This window comes from Artibeus jamaicensis, unplaced genomic scaffold, assembly GCF_021234435.1.
Source record: "Artibeus jamaicensis isolate MK-2021 breed Jamaican fruit bat unplaced genomic scaffold, CSHL_Jam_final contig_391, whole genome shotgun sequence".
In the NCBI taxonomy this organism is placed as follows: domain Eukaryota; kingdom Metazoa; phylum Chordata; class Mammalia; order Chiroptera; family Phyllostomidae; genus Artibeus; species Artibeus jamaicensis.
The window spans coordinates 3695373-3718005 of record NW_026521814.1 but is presented as its reverse complement, the minus strand read 5'-3'; the positions used below and the strand labels follow the sequence as shown (position 1 = coordinate 3718005).

Sequence of the window (22633 nt, the reverse complement as noted above, 5' to 3'; positions counted from 1 at the left end):
ATTAAGTGAGGGACAAACCAGCTCCCTCTGAGTATGTCAGGCTGTTTCTGCTTCTGTGAGACCTCTTTTCTCTGTTGCTGACCCTGATGCAAACTCATGGGGGCTATCCCTTGGAAATACAGGGTAATGGCAAGGAGGCTTTCTAATGCCAAGTTAAACCTCATGTTGGATTGCAATGGGTTTTTAAAAAACCTGTAATGTTACATTTGTACAAAGAACAAGTAGACAGAATTTAGATTCTAAAACACTGTCTTCATTTTTAGAAAGCTGTAACAGAACTGTTTTGTGCAAAGGATAAAAAGACTAATTCAAAGATAGACTACTTTTAAGTTCACAGGAATGAGCAATAAGGTAACTTATTTATCGTGATGTAGAAATGCTGATATCTACATGATTAGAAATAGATTTAGATAGCTTCTTATTATCAAATAATTATGTTCATATTATAAAAAAACAGATAAACAGAGAAACTTTTTAAAAACATCACTCCTAATTTTATAATCCAGAAACAACCACTGATAATATTTGGGTACATTTTCTCTATATCTTTTTCTGCACATATTCTGACAAGCAAGAATGCTTCCAAGCTCAAGTTCTGTCACTTCCTAGTTGGTCTTGGGAAAGTTATTTAGTTTCTCTAAGCATCTGTCACTGCAGCTGAAAACCAGTATAAACTGCATAGAGTTATTATGATTAGTGCAATAAGGCCTATAAAGCACTCAATATTGCAAATGGTAGGTAATAAGCATTCAATCATGCCAGCAATTGTAATTATTATCTTTGTTATGATTTTAAATGAAAAAATGATAATTCAAGGAGAAGGTCACTAGCCAGCTACTGTGACTTGGCTTTGGAGTCTGCCGTACTGAAGGATTTCTCACAGAATAACATAATGGTCAGTTTATGGAATGCATTACTATGTGGTTCCAGACATTATTATGATACCAGGACTCATTCAGTCCTTACAACAGTCCTTAGGCAGGTGGTATTATTCTTATTATCCCTACTCTACACACGAATAAACTGATTCAAAGTCAGTTTAAGTAACAAGAGTCTCACAGCTAAGTGGCAAAACTGGCATTTCAATGCAACCAGTCTGATTCCAGAGTCCATTTTTGTAAACAGATATAGAGGAGTTTAATATTGAGCAGGTAATTTTGTAAATATTACAGTGTAAGTCAAACATTCTATAAAGTTCATGCTTTGCAATTAATTAGAAAGGAATAGATAGATAAATACCAAGAAAAGAATTACATGTCTGTCCACTTCTTTTAGATAGACTGTGTTGCAATGTTCCCAATTGGCCCATTATGCCCATCCAGCAAAGTTACAGTAAGAGCCTCACATTCTGTCCATTTCTTCTGAACTTTGTAGGTGGCTAGAAATGGTTAGACAGCATGCAGTGTTCTTGGAAAAATAGATTTGTATTACCCTTGGGAACAGACTGTGTTGCAAGAAATTCTCTGGCATAAAATAAGGCTGAGTATACACAGTTGTCTCTCAGATGGTGTGGGTTTGGAAACATAAGTGGACAAGCCAAACCCTTTAAGTCTTCCTTTTCCTTTGAATTGAATGCCAGAATGTGTTTTTTATGTCACTGTGTAGCATTTGAGTTTGTCCTTATTTATTCCTGCATAATATTTTATTGCATGGATGTAACAATGGCTATTGAATGAAAACAAGATTTCTCAGTCATTCCAAAATAAGTTAAAAGTTCTATGCTCTCCCAGTGTATCTACTCCTCTCTTTTGGAGAGTGAGGAAAAAATGAAAAGAAAAAAGCATCCTAAAGCACAGGTGTGTATAATGATAAAGCAAGATTGCCCTTAACTTTTGGGTAAAACTGTATGTCCAGATATGGCTGATGAAAGCACAAATTGGTATATTCCTTTCAGAAAACAATTTGGCAACACTTATAAAGTATACTCAAAATGTTCAAATCATTTGGCACAATTCTCCATATTCTTGACAATTTATCCAAAGGCAATAATTAAAAAGAAAAACAACCCCATAAATATAAAGAGAATTCAAATATAGTGGTAATTATAAATAAAGCCTAAGGAGCAAACTGATTGTTCAACAGCAAAGAAATAGATAAGCAAACATCCATGGAATATTTTGTTCCCCAAATAATTACAAACATGAACTATATAATAACATAGAAAAACAAAAAGTTTTAAAGCAGAGCACTAAACGATTTGTATACTTAATTATATGGTATGATATGAATAAACTGGAAGCACTGAATAATAGAAAAATCAATATTAAAATAGGAATGTCTATCTATGTAATTTTTCTTTTTAAATGTCTTTAAATGTTGCTTGAGATATGCAAGAGAATTAACAAGTGAAATAATTAGATAGGTGAAGAAGTTTCTTTGTCATTTGAAAAGCAAGTAAATCTTCCTCTTCCCACCCTGAAGGGAGTGAAACCAACCAAGCAAACACATTCCACACTAAATAAACTTGACATCTGCCTTCAGGTAGAGCTGGTATTCACGGGGCTCACATGTGAAATAGCCACTCTAGTGGGAAGAAATTGAACAAACTTTTGAAGCAGGGTCTTCAATTCGCAGTAAGATTTCACTTCAAAAGTGAGAGTATAGCCATTCTCCTTCTCTCTCTTGCTCTCTCTCTCTCTTTCTCACCCCTCCCACCCTCCCTCCTTCTTTCAAAACTACAGCAGATAGACATAACGCTCTTTTCCTCTTAAGAAATTGCTTTCCCTGATCATCAACATAGATTTAAGGGTCCTTTCTATTCACTTTTTCCCCTTTATCTTCTATCTTAATATTTTACCTTTCATATCTATTTGTTATCCATAGTTGATTCTTTAATGTACTTTATTCTCATCCTGTTTTGTGTTTCTTTTAAAGATACCCTGGTTGACTGAGTATAATTTTATTTTACAGTTATATGCATTTACCCCCATGGCTCTGCCGCACCCTACCCACTCCCACCTGCCATCCTCAATGCTACCCACCTTTGGTTTTGTCCATGGGTCCTTTATACATGTTCCTTGACTTGATCTTTCCCCTTCTTCCCTCCAGTATCCCCTTTCTCCCTCCCTTCTGGTTACTGTCAGTTTGTTCTTTTTTTCAAAGGTCTCTGATTATATTTTGCTTGCTTGCTTTGTTTTGTTTATTAAGTTCCACTTACGGGTGAGATGTTACAGTATTTGCCTTTCACTGCCAGGCTTATTTCACTCATAATACTTTCCGGATCCAGCCATGCTGTTGAAAAGGGTAGGAGCTCCTTCTTTCTTTCTGCTGCATAGAATTCCATTGTGTAAATGTAGCATAGTTTTGGGATCCACTCATTTACTGATGGGCACGTAGGTTGCTTCCACCACTTGGCTATCGCAAATTGTGTTGCTATGAACGTTGGGGTGCATAGGTTCTTTTGAATTGGTGTTTCAGGATTCTTAGGGTATAATCCCAATAGTGGAATAGCTGGGTCAAAAGGCAGTTCCATTTTTAGATTTTTGAGGAAATTCCATACTGTTTTCCACAGTGGCTGTACCAGTCTGCATTCCTACCAACAGTGCAATAGGGTTCCTTTTTCTCCACAACCTCATAGCATTTGTTTCTTGATTTGGTTATGCTGGCCATTCTGACTGGTGTGGAGTGGTATCTCATTATGGTTTTAATTTGCATCTCTCTGATGGGCACTGATACTGAGGGTCCTTTCATATGCCTTTGGACCCTCTGTATGTACTTTTTGGAGAAGTGTCTATTCAGGTCCTTTGCCCATTTTTTAATTGTATTGTCTTCCTGGTGTTGAGTCCTATGAGTTCTTCATATATTTTGGAGATCAAACCCTTGTCCAAGGTATCATTTGCAAATACATTTTCCCATACAATTAGTTCCCTTTTCATTTTGATGTTTTCTTTAGGCATGCTAAAGGTTTTTATTTTGATGAAGTCCCATTTGTTTATTCTTTCCTTTATATCCCTTGTTCTAGGGGACACATTGGTGAAAATATTGCTGCATGAAATAGCTGAGATTTTCCTGCCTATGTTCTCCTCTAGGACTTTTATGGTGTCGCAACTTATATTTAATTCTTTTATCCATCTTGAGTTTATTCTGGTGTATGGTAGTTAAATTTCTTTTCTTTTCTTTTTTTTTTTTTTTGCATGTAGCTGTCCAGATTTCCCAATACCATTTGTCGAAGAGGCTATTTTTACTCCATTTTATGCTTCTGACCTCTTTGTTGAATATTAATTGACCATAGAGAGATGGGTTTATTACTGGGTTTTTTATTCCATTGGTCTATTTGTCTCTTCTTATGCCAGTACCAGGCTGTTTTGATTACAGTGGCCCTGTAATATAGTTTGATATCAGGTATTGTGATCCCTCTTACTTTGTTCTTCTTTCTCAAAATTGCTGTGTCTATTCGGGTCATTTATGGTTCCGTATAAATTTTTGGAATGTTTGTTCTATATCTGTGAAATATGCCATTGGTATTTTAATAGGGATTGCAATATCCCTATTTTCATAAGTGACAGGTAGGTGCAATTCTGAGGCCTAATTTAACCATTCTAGGTGAACACTTGAGCAGTGTCAACATGGAATAATATGCAGATGCTTAGCTTTCATTTAGCAGCACTCAGTGAGATCGTAGTATATGTTAGGCTAAATGTGGGGTCCTGGGGTACAACAGGAAGCAAAACATTACTGCCTCTGTGCTCTTTACCTGCCAAATGGAAAATTGATAGTTTATCTTTAAGGAACATTTAAAATCTAAAGTCTCTAATAAATCTGATTGTTTTTATTTCAAGCATCATAAGAGATTACACACTTTAGTAAAAGAAAAAATTTAAGATTAGATAATGAGTGGCTCAATATTTAAAGTTTACTATGCTAAACATTAACTGGTGAATGTTTGAATTCTCTTTAAATATGACTAAAAATATGTGTAATTTTATTTCTAAAACTCTGTGTATTGCATGAAGAAATTTAAATGTGTTGGTTGCCCTTTGCCCTCAGATAATTGAACAAAGGCAATGAGACATGATGAACACAACAGGAGTGATTTTTACATATAGAATGAATCCATTCTCTCAAAAATTCTTTGCAGACCCTGAATATTTCTACTACCATGATAATGAGATGAAAGGATGGCCCCATAATACTATACACTGACTCTTCAGAAAATCCAATATAAAATAAAAATTCTAAGTGCATAACAGAAGGTGTATTAGTTTCATGCTACACCACCAGTCATTTTATGTTTTCTTTAAAAGGAACCATTTATGATGTCTCCACTACTACACTTATAATCTGATTCCATTTCTGTGTAGTTTCTCAGTAACATATCTACTGTGGAAAGCATGGTCTACCTATAATGTTCTTATACTGTACTAAGCAAGGCTGAGTAGCCTCAAGGTCATTCAGACTGGTTTTTGGCTTCTGTGTGAAGATAGTGCCAAGCTATTTAAGGCTACTATCAGGCTGGTAGAGAGCTTGGAGCCAAATTTATGGCTCTTCACTAGGAAACGTATATTTCTTAGATGTTAACCTAATGCCTGGCTCCATTTAACTTTTCCACTCTTATTTTTCCTCTACCTTGTTTTAAAACACTTATTAATTTAAACTTAAAAAATATTTCTATATGAAAATAAAACTCTCAGTAACATTCCCTAATAGCTATTTTAAATAGCTGAAATAACTATTTCCTTTATTAGGTTTATACTAAAAAAGAAAATGAATAACCATAAAAAGCATCACTTTTTAATAAACAATAACTCATATGTTGATAAACACAAAGAGCTAGCATGGGAAACTGACCTATTTATTTATTTTTATTTTTTTAACTTTATTTTGTATCATTTTTTAAATTTTAATTGTTGTTCAAGTACAGTTTTCTGTCTTTTACTCCCATCCCAGCCCACCTACCCAGTGCTCCCCACCTCCCTCCCATTTCCACCCCCCTTAGTTTTTGGCCATGTGTCCTTTATACTAATTCCTGTAAACCCTTCCCCCTTTTCCCCTGAAATTCCCTCCCCTCTCCCCTTTGGAAACTGACCAATTTAAATATATGGTTTTACTTGAAGTAATCCTATAGTACCTATTTATAAATTAAATTCTAAAGAGTATATGAGTCTACATAGACTAAGACATTTAAAAACTCTACCTCAATCCTTAAAATGGTACCTTAAAGTGGATTTACAGCATGACCTCATGTAAATGTCTATGATACCTACATTCATACACAGTGAAAGGAGAGTAATTAGTGAAACTTCTATGATTTCCACATGAGTCAACTGTAGGACATTGCATAATGTAATGCACAATTACATCATGTTTAATTTATGTGGAAATATTTGGATATGCTTTACATGTCTGTAGTAAATCATTTGGGAACCTTAACTGAACAATTTTATGTAATAAATTTCTTTGTAAACACTGAAATAATATTTTTATGTAACTATAAATTTATTTTGAAAAAGTCCAACAACACCAAATTATTATATTATTTTCCTTGTATGATCCAAAGCTTGTATTCTTCTGGAATTTATTTTCCTATCCTGTAGCCAATAAGTCGAACTTTTATAACATGCTTATTTCCATCCCATAGCTGGCTAGCATTTTTTATTTTTTATTTTTATATTTTTTAAAATTTTATTTAGTTATTTTTCAAGTACAGCTTTTTGTCTATTTCTCCCATCCCAGCCCCCCCTGCCCTTTCTCCCCACCTCCCTCCCATTTCCTCCCCCCTAGTCCTCATCCCTGTGTCTTTCATACTAGCATTTTTTAAAACTCAAAATATTTATGTTGTTTTAACATTTTACATATCATAGTATCTCTGATAATGAAAAGTGCTTAGAATTAAAATGTGACGGTCTTGTCCGGGCTGGTGTGGCTCAGCTGGTTGGAGCATCATCTGGTAAACTGAAGGGTCTTGGGTTTGATTCCCATTATAGACACATACCTAGCTTGTGGGTTCGAACCCCAAGTCGGGGCGCTTATGAGAAGACAACTAATCAATGTTTCTCACAACGATTCTTTCTCTCTCTCTCTAAAGGGAATGAAAAATTGTCCTCCGGTGAAAAAAACTGACAGTCTTTTCCATAACTGAAGCTACTTAACATAGTGAAGAAGTAGTGCTCTATTTCCAGACCCAATTAAATCATTATCGAGAATATTTATGGAAGGAGTTTAATTTCACAGTGGAGACTAAAATTTCATGCTTATAGTTAGCACAGGGAAGAGTTTATATGAAGCTGAGAAATAAATATTTCGAATCATAAAAGTACCCTCTCAAAATCAGTAACTTTCTACATAATTTTAACAATTATAAGCCCATTTATTTGAAATATAATACTTCTTTCTAGAGCTATAAATTCTTTAAGTAATGTAATTTAATTAAAGTAGATGCAAACGTATATTATTCAAGTAGGTATAAACTTAAATTGAACTATTGCATTTTCCAGAAAAATGCGTCCACTAGAAATTAGGAAACTATTTCAGTCAGAGTTCTCATCTGCAAAGAAACAAATGAACAGCAACAACGACAGAGAAACACAATTCAGCAAAAAGGGGATGTGGGTGTTACTGGGCTTGCTCCTCAGCCCAGGCCTTAACCGGATTTCATAACCGCCCTCCTCCATTACACTTTCCTCTGCATTCACCCCGAACCTCAGTGGGCCAGGATTCTCTATCCTTTACAGTGGGGGTCCTGAGTGTCTGGCGGCCTTGCTAAACCCAGGTTGCAGTATACCGACATTTTCTTCCTACTGAAATGGGGCAGTAACCTTATTTTCCTTTAAGGGGAACAAGCAAATGTAACACAACAGTAGCAATTTCTTTTATCTTTTTGCCCTTTTTTTTGGTCTGTTTCTACAGGCCATGAAGAACACAAGTGGATCAGGTGCAGCCTTAGCTGAAATTTCTCATCTTACGGTACTGTTCTATCAGAATCCAAAGTCAAAAACAAACAAACAAAAACAAAAACTGTTAAGTATAACCCTGAGAATCTCATCTCAGTTTTGAACTCTAGGATTCCAGACTTATATATTCTGGCCAAATGGAAACACAACTCCATTTAGTAGTTATTTGTTTTGAGTGTAAACCACCTTCTGCAGGACAGCACCTCAAATCCCAGCCTGTTGACCTTGGTAAAGCTCATCTGAGTCTTCAGTGACTGGTGCATTCTGTGTAATGGGATATGCAATAATGCCAGTGAATCCTTTGAACATTAGCCTGCTGACTTGCTTTTTTTTTTTTTTAAGAAGACGAGTTTCTTGCCCTGGCTGGTGTAGTTCAGTGGACTGAGCGCGGGCCTGCGAACCAAAGGGTCGCGGTTCGATTCCCAGTCAGGGCACATGCCTGGGTTGCAGGCCAGTTCCCAGCGGGTGACACAGGAGAGGCAACCATACATTGATATTTCTCTCCCTCTCTCCTTCTATTACCCTGTAGAGATAAAGAAATAAAAATTTAAAAAAACAAAAGAAGACAAGTTTCTTCAACTGAATCTATTTTGCATGGGATACCATGGCCTTGCATAAGGCAATCAATTGATCTATAGATAGTGTAACGACAAAGAAAAATGACCAGAGACAGCAAAAACAAATCCAGAATAAATTATCTACTGCAATAAAAAAAATAGCTGCTGCCACTCCCCATCCCCCAGAGAATGGCAGGTGTCATGCGCAGACACTTTAACACCAAATAGTTCTTCGGTTCCTCTAGGTATAATGATTCTCTGGAGTTCATGACCCGTCACTGATAACAGAAAATGTAACATTCATCCGAGCTGTAGCCAGGTGGCCATTGATGAGAACTGAATGTTTGTGAAACCACAGGTAATTTTCATTCCCTCCATGATGAATTTCGGTTTCACGAATCCACTGGCATTGCCGAGAAAGGAGGTTGACGGGATCTACCGAATGGGGCACCTTATCCATAGCAGAAGCTTCGTGGCAAATATAAAACTTCCTGAGAAAAATACTCACATTTTGAGCTAATTTTGAGAGGTCATATCCCCAACATAACTTTTCCACAATCCTCCAAATCCTCCTCTTTCCAGCTGCCTGGCCATCAACTGAATTGGTGTAGGTTCCTGTTCTGGTTATCTGTGCTGCTTAAAAACAAACAAACAAACAAACAAACATCAGTCCGAAACAAAACAGCTTAAAGCAATTATTTTACTATGATCATGGACTCTGCAGGTAAAAAATTCAGGTGGAACACAGTGAGGGTGGCTTCTGTCTGTTCCATGATGTCTGCTGCCTCAGCTAAGAAGCCTTGAAGATTGGGGACGACTTGATGGCTGCAGGCTGGCACCATCCGAAGGTTCACTGATGGACATACCTTGTACCTGGACTAGGCTGCCTCAGTGACTGGGACTGCTGTTGGCTGGAGCATGACCACACAGCATGACCACTGTAAGGCAAGAGGATTTTATACCAGGTGACCACAGGAGATCATTTAATTAGCTGTTTCACTTTTGCCTATTAGAATCAGTCAGATCTAAATTTTATTCCTGAAATTACTAAGTAGGATTTTAAATTCTTTATCCTCAACTAAGCCAGGTGAAAGCCCTGAATTCTATCAGTTTCAGTGAGATTCTGTGCTGTAATTCTCAACTGGTATCAACTTCTGTTTATATCAGGGTCTTTGTTGTGCCTCAGAAACTGACTCTGGTTCTAGCAAACAGAAAAGGACTACACTGGAAGAACATGGGTTGGCTCAGGGAGTGCAGAGAAGGGCTAAAGAACCAACCTCAGGAAAGGATGTGAATTAGACACTGGAAGCAGAGAAATTAGCTCAGTTCCTATCTCATGATCAGTTCCGGTAGGATGCTGTCACCAGCAGTGCCACTACTGGGTCCTTGCTGTTGCTGCAGCCAGCGTGAAGACCTACCACCATTGTGACTTGACATAACTACTCTGTGGCCTCCATAACTACCTCTGTTTGTGTCACTTCCTACCAATTCAACATTTCTGCATAGAACTTCCTGCTGGTTCAACTTAAGTGACGTGCCAGCACCTTAGCTCTTTGGGTGAGAATAAAAGATAAATGGTCCTTCCAGTTCCCTAGAAGGAAGTGAGACTTTGCCTCAACACATTTACACAACAGAATTCCTACCAAATAGAAAGGAAGCTTAGATTATGCAGATAAAAACAGAGCAAATACCCATTGAACATGATTAACCTGATTATTTAATGATTAAAATGAATGAATGGGTGAACTGACAGTATAATCTAATTGGTTCAAGTAGCTATTTTAATAAAAAGAGCAGCCCAAAATTTAGCCTTGGTGTTGTATTGGAACTAGGTAAATCATTTAACCTTTCTAGCTGTCTTTTCTCATATATAAAATGAAGGTTTGGACTCTGATCTCTAAGTTTTATTATAACCATCTTCTAAAAATTGTGTAATTTGCAGCGGCCCATCCACATGGTGGTGCTATATGCCTGGGACTCTGAAGTACCCACTGTACTAGTTTTAAAACATTAAAGAAACTTGGTAAACCGAGTAATTTTTTTAAAGTTATGACACATTGCTTTTATGTTTATATATAAACACGTAACCGAAGAACATTGAACAAAGTTGATTAAATTTAATGATTATGCATCTAATTTTCCATTGTGTGTGCAGAAATTCAGGAAAAATCAATTTTTTTGGCATAGTCTTTTTTCTGAACTGCAGCACAGCTTGGTTGTCTGGAGATAGCCTGTGTCTGGTGAAGAGGAAACTCAGGAACCAAAAGAGTGTGGGTTCTTGGTACAGAAACCTTCATGAGAGACTTGGGGACTTTCCATTTACTTCACCTCACCTGAGTCATTCTTTTAGTGACCTAAAAGTCACTTCTGAGGATACTCCAACCATTTCAAGATAACGTGGAATTTCTTCTCTCTCCTTTGGGAAAGAGCACTCATATTCTTTGGAAGGAAAGATGATGGTCCCCCAGAGCTGTCTGGCTCCCCCTTTCACAGTGTCTCTATTGGGGAGCTTTTTTAAGCTTACAGGGAATTCCCCCGAATCCATCTTTTGGCAGCCAATACTGAATCAAGACTAAATCTTCAGAAACTTCATTTGTAGTGGTTCCCACAGCCTGCCTATGTAAATGGCATGGAACTTTTGAAATGGATCAATGTCGTGTGAATTCAGAGAATCATGTTTGTCTTTTGGATGAAAAGATAATTTGCCAGAATTGTTTACAGTTTGCTCTGCAGTTTAGTATAGAATGAATTCAAATTTCCAAACAGGATTATGACAGAGAAACCAGACAATTGGGAAAGGCGTTCCAAAGTGGCTGCTCATCTAGCAACATGAAATCCCCACACTTGAGGATTATGCGTTTTATTTACCCCACCTGAGTCATGCCTGTGTTCAAGGGAAATTCCCAGTGAGGTCCTGCATGTGACCCCTGGGTGTGCTAGTCTCCTCAGGCCAACACCAGATCAAAACAGGACCTCATTCAGAGAGGCTTACAGTCAGACTGGCTTCCACAGCCTTGCTTTGGGCCTGACTCCATGGTTACAGGGAATTTCTCACAGCCAGAATATGCATTCGCACATTGCTTTGTGACCAGCTGCACTAAATCCCCATGTTATGGCAGCCGGTGGTTGTATTTCATCACACAGGCTGAATGGAAGATTACTGGTTAGTTGAAGATTTAATGCAGACATATGGTGGGTAGTTTTCATAAGTGACAGAGTGTTGTATGAAACATTTTGGTTGTCTCATAGTGACCAAGGTTACAAAAAAAAAAAAGAAAAAGGAAGGAAATCACAACTGAAGAGACCAGTACTAATGATATTGTTCACACTGTGTTAAAATTCTGGCATGAAATGATTGTAACAACTAATATTTATGCTAGTTAACTTCATGACATTGCATCTATTTTCTGGAGAGAGAAACTGAGGTGCAAAAAAATAAAAAATATGAAAAACAGAATCAGTAATGTTGCCTAAGGACATCCTGTCAGATAGAGATGGATCTAGGGTTTCAACTTGGGTCTTTTCCACCCACAGTCCATGTGCTTAGCTACGCCACTGCTCGTGATAGATACAGGCTGAATATAATAGGGACTAAACAAAATAAATACCTTAAACACATAAATGAGAGAACACACAGCTCTGTCTTGGAATACTAGTTTTTAAACCTCTTCTTAATTCTTATATAATTTTATTACTTTATTTTATTAGTGTTCCCACTTCAGTTTAGAGAAAGATGCTCTTCCTAAATGTTAATAAAACCTCTTGGTTAATATAGACATGGACTGCCTTGTGTTAACTTAATATACATGTGTTTACCTATGACTTACACACTGTGCAATTATCTTAATTTCTGACTTTTATAAATATGTAAACAAAAACAAAAGCTTTGGGGTTTTCAAGGGCTAAGTGAGGTTACAGAGCACATTGATGATTTATGTAAATATAGTAGTTTTACTGAAGGAACTGTTCCAGTGGCCTTACACAGTGGAATGAAGGTCAATATAGTATGAAAACTTGTTCCAAAAATGTGTCATTACTAAGGGTCCATTTATTGGTGAATGCACATTCTTATGTGCTATAAAGGTGACAGTCATTTTTATATAGACCCCTTTATTCATTTGTCACACTTCTGTCTTTCTTTTTAGGATTTTTGAGGATTATTATTTTCCATTGCATGCCCAAACCAACTTCATGCCCTCCCTTAAAAAGAACTATCCAGAGAAGTGTAGAGGAATCAATATACAAGCAGTGAAATATTTTAGATAAGTTTTCTATATTGTTCAACGGTCACATAAGCCACAAAAATCTCTGTTTCTGTCTAGACTGTGAATTAAGCAACATGAAAATCTATGTAGGAAATGGGTGGTTTTCTTCACTTTCATATTACTTTGGGAATGAATACTTACAAAATGTGTCGGTTCAAAGGTCTTTTTCAAATAGACGTAATTTATTTTAGTCACAAACTCAGAGGTTGGCAAATGTTTTCTGTAAAGGCCCAGATACGAAGCATTTCAGGTTTTCCTGCCATATGCTCACTTGCAACTACTCGGCTCTGCCCAGGTAGCACGTGGGCAGCCTACATGACGCCGAAATGCACGGCGTGGCTCTGCTCCAGCAGAGCTTTTACAGACGCTGAGTTTTGAATTTCATTTGATTTTTATGTGTCATGAAATATTATTCTTCTTTTGATTTTTTTCAACTATTTAAAAAGGTGAAAAGCATTCTTAGCTTGTGGGCCTGTGGCTATAGTCTGCTGAGCCCTGCAATTGATTGCAAAATCAGACATAATTTAAAGATAACAAAAATCCACAATGTTGATTTTTAAAGTGTTGATGATAAAGATCTAAAGACATTGGCATCTTACTCATTCCAATTTACCTCTTCTTTTTCTGTCTGCTGGGAATTTTCATCTTAAAGTCATGATTAAAAATCAGTCAATAAATAAGTTACTTGTAATTTACTCTTCTTTTTTTGTTACTCCTTCTGAACTTACAATGTTTTTCAAATTCACTGTCTTTTTTTTTACCATCAACCATTTTACCATTGATTCTGTACTTTTCAAAATTTGTTTTGGTTTGTTATATTTTTATTATTTATATCAGGGAGATAAATGGTAACAAAGAATATGTTAGGTTCTTCTTTATCCTTGCTCCGATGAAAGACATTTTACATTTTAAGTTTTTATCAATTCAATATGTGTTCTTCAGCCTTTTTGTAATATCAACTTTTCTTTCCACACCTTTCCCTTTACTGATAGATTATCTTTAAAATGTGGCCATTTACTATCATAGTTTGGGCTATCTAGTAATAATTTAATCTAAAATATAAATTAGTAGCTGATTATCACATTGACCTTGGCGGAACTGGTGAGAATATGGAAGGTTGGAACCAAAAGTACTTACAGGCAACACTGTACGTTGGGTGAAGGTCTGAAGTAGAAATCCAGAAAGATGATTGTTTTCAAAATGAAGAGCTGAAGGTGTAACTGTTGAAAGAGAGTTCAACACTTGGCCCTATGTCCAAAGAAAAAGGACAGGCACATTGCAAGGGTAACTGACACAAATTCTCAAAGCTCAAAGATATCTTGTTAGAGATAGAGAATGCTAATTAGTTGATATTTTAATAGAGATTTAAGAGTAAGATTCGTAATTAATATACTGTTTGAAAGATGTTTTCTCAAGACATCATCAGTGTTGCAAAAAAAAATCACAACAGAAGAGACCACTAAATATGAACAAGTTAATGAGCTGATAGATTGATTTGGCAGTTGGCAACAGGGAGGTAGAGAGGCCAGTGTTCAAAGACATGTGAATGGCAGCCACTGCAGGGTGGAAAGCCCAAGTGTAGAAACTGACACAGAAAGGAGGATGAGCAGAGACAAGGTAGGGAGAGCGGTCAAGGAACAGAGATGCGACGTGGAATCTGAGTCATCAAGGATAGACTGAAACTTGCAGGGAAACCGCCTGAATTTTGAGTTTCTGACGGCATTTGAAGAACAGTTGCAGAGGAGGTTCTTCTGCGAGGGAATTCAAATTGGCTGGAAATAAAAGAGAGAAAGAGCTGTGCTATAAGGAATATAAGAACGAAGTGACACTATAATCAGGTTATGTATTATTGTTTTATGAAGTGAAACCTAGGTCTTTTAATTTATTTATTTATGTCACTATTCATATAAATTTATGTCATCAGAGATTAGTTGATATCAACTTTAGTCATTTTAATTAAAAATATGGTCATGGCAAAGACACGTTTGATTGTATAGGCCTTAAATATGGTATTCATGCCATTTGAAGAAACCCATCTGGTCACACCCTCAGCCTTACACCTCATCAACCCAGCACTAAACCCCACCTTAGCACCTGAACGTCTCTCTCTTCTCATTTACTATTTTTCTCCCCTGATACCTCGTTTAGTTCCAGTCTTTGGCTTATTTCACTTGGATTACCAAAGTGTCTTCTCAAATACTTTCTTCACACTTGAGCCAGAATGGTCTTTACAAAACAAAAGTTCCATCATGCCCTTTCCTACTGACTTTAGGAGCCCAGCTCCTAAAGTCACTTAGCTGTGCAACTTCAGTGAAGTAATTTTGATCTGTGTGCCTCAGTTCATTATCTGTAAAATCCAGAGTAATAACTGTCCTTAAAATTTATACTAGTTGTGAAAGCTAAGTGAGATAATTTCAGGACAGTGTGGAGCCCATAGTAAGCATTAGAAATGTATTACAGATTAATTACTCTTATTACTCAGAATGACATCTGAATTCCTCTGTGGGGCATTCAGCACCGTTCATGGTCTTGCCCTTGTTTTCCTGTCTGGCATTAACCCTCATCACTCTACACCATTCCCTCCCTGGCACCAGCAATGCTGCCCTCTGGCCATACTGAACTACTTGCAGCTATTTTGAACCTTCCATCCTTTCTCTTGCTTTAGGGCCTTTGCAAGAACAGCTGTTCTTCTATCTGAAAAGTCCAATGCTACATAATTTTCCTGACTAAATTCTATTCTTCTGAAGGCCTTAGCTTCATAGTCACCTTCTTTGCAAAGGCTTTTCTGGATTCCCAAGCTTGGATCAGGTGCTCTTCCTGTCTAGATGCCCCATAGCACCTGTGTTTACACCTGCCTTCATAAAACTTCACTGTCACTGCTTGCTTCTTTGGCTCTCTCCCTGATTTGTCCATAAGATTCTCAGATGCAAAATTTTTGAGGACAGAGCCAATGACGTGCCTAGCACATAGTGTACATGTAATAAATATTTAATATTTATTGCCTTCATAACTGAATAGATTACTTATAGCATAATATTGTCGTTATTTCAAAAGTGGAACAAAGTAAAACATATTAGTCAATTATATAAACACCCTATTTATTTCCTTCCCCAAATATTGAAGAATATTGGAAATATATCAATAAATGTGCATTTGGAATATAATATGTCTTATTCAAAATGGAAATTTATAACCATTATATATCATGTTTTTAAATGAACTATAAAAATATACTTAATATCACAAGCTACAAATTACTGTGCCAGTAGAAAATATAGAATTGGCAAATTAGCTAATTATATTTTTATTGATAATTATTTCTTCCTTTTTTGTTTTTCAGTTAGGGCCTCTTCTTTAACTTTGAAATAAACATATTCAGTGAGTTGGGCTTGTTAGAGACTACGACCAGGACCGACCGCACACTGGGAAACACAAATGTATATTTTTCATCATGGCAGATGCTCTTTGAAACTTGAACTGTGAGAACAGAAGTTCAATTAATGTGTTTCTCATTTGTTCTTCTGACAGATAGAGGCCAAATGACACAGTGGAAAGAACTTCAACTAAGTGTCAAAAGAAAAACTCATGTTCTAGAATCTTCTTTGACACTTAAAATAGCCTTGTGAGTACACACGCATCATCCAACTTCTCTGAGGTTTAGAAGTGGAAAATAAAGACATTTTGTCAGTGGCACAGCATGGGGGGCAGAAAGGCTGCCCCGGGAGTCCTGGTTTTGCCATTACTACATGGATGACCACTGAACCATCTGTTCCCATTTTCTCTTTCACACAGTTGCATACCATAAGTGCTCAGCATACACTGACGCTGGGTTAGGGCGTTCAAAGTGAAATACATGACTCTCATCTACAGGAGGTCAGAGTTCCTTGTGAAAGAGAAATCTGAACGTCTGATAACATCATCTCTAGCCACATATCTGAAACTTTTATGTGCGTGGGCATCACCTGGGGATCTCCTTAAAATGCAGATTGTGATTCCATAAGTCTGGGGTATCATCTGAGATTCTGCGTGTCTCCCAAGCTACTAGGCCATGGAGACTGTGGACCAATGGACCACAGTTTGAGGAGCAAGTGCATTGAGATATAAATATCGAGAGCCAGGGAGCACAGAAGAAAAGAAACCAACCAGGAAGGCTCCACAGAGAGAGTGACATGGCATTGAGGGATGAGTATTGGGAGGCGGAAAGGGAGGTATTAAATTCATTTGAGAAGAAAGAATATTTTATAGGACACAGAAGTGTGAGGGGTCATGGTGTGGGTATGGAAAAAAGATAGCAAACTGGGGAAGGCATGTGCCAGGCAGATCAGTTTCCAGGAAGTTCAATTCAGAAGTCCATACGGGAGACAATGAAGGAGACTAAAATAAGGGAGATAAACTACCTTAGTGAATTAATTCATCTGACTATTCACAGCTCAGTTTTATGAAAGACATGCGGTGGGGAAGGCCCAACGAAGGCAGGGACAGTGAGGATGGAAAAGGGAAGTGGATTTCTCTCCAGTTAGTAGGTTTACAGTTATGAGTATGCAAAATAGTTTATTCCTACATTATTATGTGTTAATAGTTGTATTAGTTTCCATACAAGCAACTGTAGACCTACTTTTCTCTTACCCTGTATTTATGGACTGAAAAATGACAGAACCAAATCTCTGATTGAGTGTCTTTGAGGGTAAAGGAGAAGGCATACAGGGGTGTTTGTAGTTCAGGCGACTGGAAAATAGGGTTGTTTTTTAAGTTGGGGAATCCAGGCTTGAATTTTACAGGGGAAGTAAAAAGTGAGGTTGAAGTGTTTTTTTGTTTTGTTTTGTTTTTGTTTTTTTAAATTATTTATTTATTTTTAGAGAGAAGAGAAGGAGAGAAATATCAATGTGTGGTTGCCTCTTGCACGTTCCCTATTAGAATAGGACCTGGCCCACAACCCAGGCATGGGGAATCAAACTGGCAACCCTTTGGTTGCAGACTGTGCTCAATCCACTGAGCTACACCAACCAGGGATGAAGTGTTTTGAACATGTAAATTTAATGACTGGAGGACAGACATTTGTGTCCATTCAGGTCTAAAGATCTATTGTTTCCCCCATTTTAAAAATTCATTGTCCTTGAATGCTGTATCAAGTCACCCCTTTCTATTTAGTAATAAATAAGACAGCAACTTGGAGAACTAATTCACATTTTATTCTCGTTTCATGAGTTCCTTCAAGGATTGTTTTTCTCACTTATAAATTCACTTTGTGTACTCTTTAAAAGTTGACTCCTATGCCTTTTAATGGCATTAGTTTTTTTCTCAAAATACAGTACCATTTTATTTTGCCCATGAAAGGGTCATATAATACATTCCATTTTCTGAGTTGCTTCCTCTTAATTATAGCCAGCATCATTTCAGCTGCTTTTGTTGAAAAGGGATTACTGACCTTATATTCTCCTTTGACACTCCTTTTCATTTCTCATGGCTATATCTGATCATCTTCCAGACTTTAAATAAGTCATTCTGAAAGAGTTTGCCATGAATAAATTCTTTTTGTTAGTAAATAACACTGTTAATCTTAAAGAAAGACTATACAATAAGCTGAATTTAGTAAAACTTTATCTGTAGAACTGATTTGTTTTTATAATGGGAGTTAGAAAAGTATCAGTCATCGGGGTCAGAGAGGTAATACAGTGAATGAAGTGCACTACTGAGTTTAAGAATTCAGGCTTTTGATGCTCTCATAATCATAATTAATGGTCACTACTGAAGATGAAACTTGGCTTTGGTTTCAACTGAAATTGAAACTTGGCCAGGGAGACATTAGTGATCAGTGAGGAGTGTGGCAAACCGGAGAGCTCAAACCTCATGGAAAGGGGAAGACAGCCATTAGTTCCAGGGGTTGATGGCATGTGGGAAGGCAGGTCTTTTTGTTACCATCGGTAACAAGCCGATGAAAAGGGAAAAGGGGGAAAGGAAACTAGACATTGAGCTTAATAAAAATGGGGAACATATGCCTGTCCGCTTCAGCAGGAAGCTACAGCTTTTCATACTCCAGGGGACCACAGCATTGTGCTGCACCAAGGGGATTAACACTCCTCCCTTCCCCCTCAGTGATACAGGATAGTTTGGGGTGTAGGGGCAGGTGCTGGATCCTAGAGGCCTGTCAGTCTAACTAGGAGGTATAAAGCTATCAAAGGCTGTGAAAGTTTGGGAAATAAATTGGTTCTTTTAAAAAAGCATCTGGTCCACCCCAAACCCAAGCTCCTGGTTATAGCCCCAAGGCAACAAAGAAGCTCTTGCTCTCTGGCTTTTGACCCCCACTCGCACTGCACACACCTGTCCTCTCCCCACAGCCACAAGGCCTTAGCAGCCATGTGGCCATGGCCTCTGAGAGGGAGCCTGGGTACTGAAGCACAGCAATGGACTAGAGGTAGAAGCACACGCTAAGCTAGCCAGATAGCGCATATACCCTGGGTAGTGGCCTTCATCCTGGCCCTACTGAAGACTGGACTTTTTTTGTGCTGAGACAGACAAGATGGGACATTGGGAAGTCAAGAAGGGAACCTCCTTAATTGAACCTCATCAATAAACCACACCACAGAGTCACGTCCTCCCATGTGGGTTTCAGGAAATTTTTTCCATTATCCCCACTTCCACCAATAGCAATCTCTTTTAAGATCTTCTGATTTTTCAAGAGAAGTAGGAATCTAGATTTTTATTTGAAGTCCATTGATCTTATCAATATTGGCTCAAATATTTCAAAAATAATATTCATAGTTGTTATGGTTAAACTGCACCCTTTAAAAATATATGTTGAAGTCCTAACCTCCAGTACCTGTGACTGTGACCTTATTTCAAAATAGAGTCTTTGCAGGTGTAACCAAGTTAAAATGAAGTCAATAGGGTCCACCCTAATACAGTGTGACCAGTGTCATTACAAGAAGAGAGGAAAACAGGGGGAAAAGGCCATGTGAAGGAGGCAGAAATTGTAGTGATTCATTTACTAACCAAGAGAAAGAAAGGATTGCTAATTATCACCAGAAGCTAGAAAGAGAGGCATAAGTTAGATTCTCCCTCATGGCCCTCAGAAGAAATCTTACTTCTAGCTTCCACAACTGTGAGACAGTACACTTGTGATGTTTTAAGCCACACGGTTTGCAGTAATTTGTTATGGCAACCCTAGGAAAACTAATATAATACTTTTATATGCAGTTCGCCACTATGTGGGGAACTGTATACGAAGCTATATGAAGCACATGGGCCCAATGTCTGACCGTGGCAGAGCTTACCAGTGCCTACTAGAATCTGGTTCTCCTACCTTCCTGGATTCTTAGAAAAGTCTGTTGCCAAGACTCCTTGCAGTTAGTTGCAGCCACATGACTAGTTCTGGACAATGTGTCAAAGCACATAAAAGCCAGTAAGTGATTTTGCATGCTCTTCCTGATGCAAAGACCAAGGATCCCGTGTGTTCTAGATGGTGGAGCTGCAGATAATGAAGCTTCTGTCAGCTGCAGTCTCTGAGCAACTCTTAAAACAGGATCCCTGCCAGTCTGTGGTGGAAATAAATCTTTGTTTTGCTAAAAAACTGAAATTTGAGACTAATTTTTTATACCCATTTATCTTAGTTTACCCTAACTAATGCACTGGTCCATAATACATGCTCCACAAATTTTCTTCTTCCCTTTGGCAATAGTTTGGGTCACAGGGTGATAGAAATTAACTTTAAGTTAAAAGTTAAAATGTAGGGTGAATACGACACAGCCACATAGAATATATTTCACTGTGGCTCCTGAGGCAAACCAAGAACGGCTGATGACAGTCAGGAAAGTCACTGTGTCCTAAGACCAGCTGACATGAAAAATCCATTTGCTGTCAGAAAAGAGTCACTTCTCATGAAAGATCATTTTTCTCATTCCTCCAAGCCAAATTATTTAAGTTTAAAAATAGCAGTAACATCTTATGAAAAAACATATAAATGCTAAAAATTCCAGCTCGATGTTTCAGTCACTATTCTTAATATACCTTCAGAAGGTTTTGACTGCCATTACTACAAACAGAAGACTTCCAGGAAGGAATTACTCAACAAAAAGAAGTCTTATTTTCTCTGCAAATTTTGGACAAGGGAGAAAGATGAGAGTAAATATAATTCCAAGTTTTTTATTCAAACAAATCTAGATGCTTCTGCCTAGCGGTTAACATTGTTATGATATGTTTTCATTTGCTAACCAACCACATTGCCTACTTTTTTTCCAAGTTAAACTCCATTTTAATCTCAAAGTCCACAAACAAGCCACAGTCATCCTTTCTTCATGTCTTTGATCCATTCGCCTGAAATGCCCTCTTTTTTACTTGGGGAAAGGCTTTATTTAAGTCTGCTTCTTGTGGTTGTATTTTGTCCTCTAAGATTCAAAGTAGTTTTTTTCACTTGTTGATTTTATTTATTGTACCCTTGCTTTTTTAAAAAACTGAGATATAACTGACTTATAACATTATATTAGTTGGAGGTGCATAGCATAATAATTCAATATATGCATACATTGAGCAATGATAACCACCATAAGTCTAGTTAACATCTATCAATGCTGTTTTATGCCTGGTAATTTTGTCTCTTATCTAGATTATAAATTCTCTAAAAAAAGGAATGAGTTTTTACACTTCAACCCCAAATTGCAAAAGCTCTGGCACAGTAGTAAGCACACCATCAGCAGTAAATAAATCTTCATGGTTGATTGGCCCGGGAGTGCGTGTGGGGGAAGGTGCTGCAGTTTGATCAGGGAGAACAGAAAATTGAGTAAGTTCCAGCAGAAGGACTCGTGACTGAAGTAAAAAATCAGTCTACGGGGAAAGGGACTTGAACTCATCTTCTGTGGGGTTTTTTCAGCCGGGTATTACAAGTTCGTATCCATTTCACAGTAGGCTTGCCACAGCTGCCCCACTGAGAATGAAAATAGGCAGTGGGGCACTTTGAACACTTTCCTGCTTGGAAATGGCTCCAGGTGGCTGGAGAAATAGGTCCTAATAACGATACTGTCTACACTTTAAAATTCAGGCATTGCATTCTCTGCAATTGCCTCCCCTTTTGAGAAGCAGGTACATGATCCCTGGGTGTATTGTATGCATTATGTCATTTCACTCAAACTGTCAGCTAAATTGTAGATGCAGCACAAAGATGTTTATATAACAACACAGTTTCCGGTAGTAATATGATGATACATACTCATACGAAGTATCTTATCACTAATAAAGCAAACATTTAAGATGTTTGGGTAGGTTTCTCTCAGCTGCCTAGTTGTACTATACTATACTATACTATACTATACTATACTATACTATACTATACTATACTACACTATACTATACTATACCCTGTTATAATTGGAGTTTACAGATATATTGCGTTAAAGGAGGCGTTGAGTTAGATTTGACATTCCGAACAATCAAAGGTCACATGGTAGACAGGGCCATAAACTGAGCTGCTTGAGTGGAAGTATAGAAGGCAGGGACTTATGTAGTTGTTAAATTTAGCTCATTTTATTCATTCAGTAAGTATTTCTTGAATGCCATGCACTGTTCTAGGCACTGAGGAATTATAGGTGAACAAGACAAACATACCTTCTATCACCATGGAGCTCATATTCCATTTGGGGTAACAGACAATGAATAAATGAATAAAGCAGGGGCTCCAAACTCATTTTCACTGGGGGGCCATATCAGCCTTTCGGATGCTTTCAAAGGGCCAAAATAATTTTAGGACTGTATAAAGGTCACTACTCCTTAACTGTTAAGGAGTTGAACTTAACATTCGACAGTCTGAAGGCAATCGAGAGGCTGATGTGGCCCCTGGTGAAAATGAGTTCGACACCCCTGGTATAAACGATCAGGACAGATTCTGAGTGTTAAGTTCTATGAAGAATATAAAGGAGGGTGATGTGACAGAGTT

At 37.6% G+C, this 22633-nt stretch overlaps 1 long non-coding RNA gene across 2 annotated transcripts in view; it reads right to left on the bottom strand.

Moving 5' to 3' along the window:
* Positions 1–7206: 7206 nt before the first annotated feature.
* LOC119047625 (uncharacterized) overlaps positions 7207–22633 on the bottom strand; it is a 41406-nt gene continuing 25979 nt past the window's right edge. For both annotated transcript variants that reach the window (XR_008391595.1, XR_008391596.1), the window contains 5 exons: positions 14302–14483; positions 13849–13931; positions 9313–9384; positions 8955–9079; positions 7207–8412 (listed from right to left, as the gene is read on the bottom strand). This is a non-coding gene — a long non-coding RNA (uncharacterized LOC119047625). The remainder of the gene's footprint in view (positions 8413–8954; positions 9080–9312; positions 9385–13848; positions 13932–14301; positions 14484–22633) is intronic.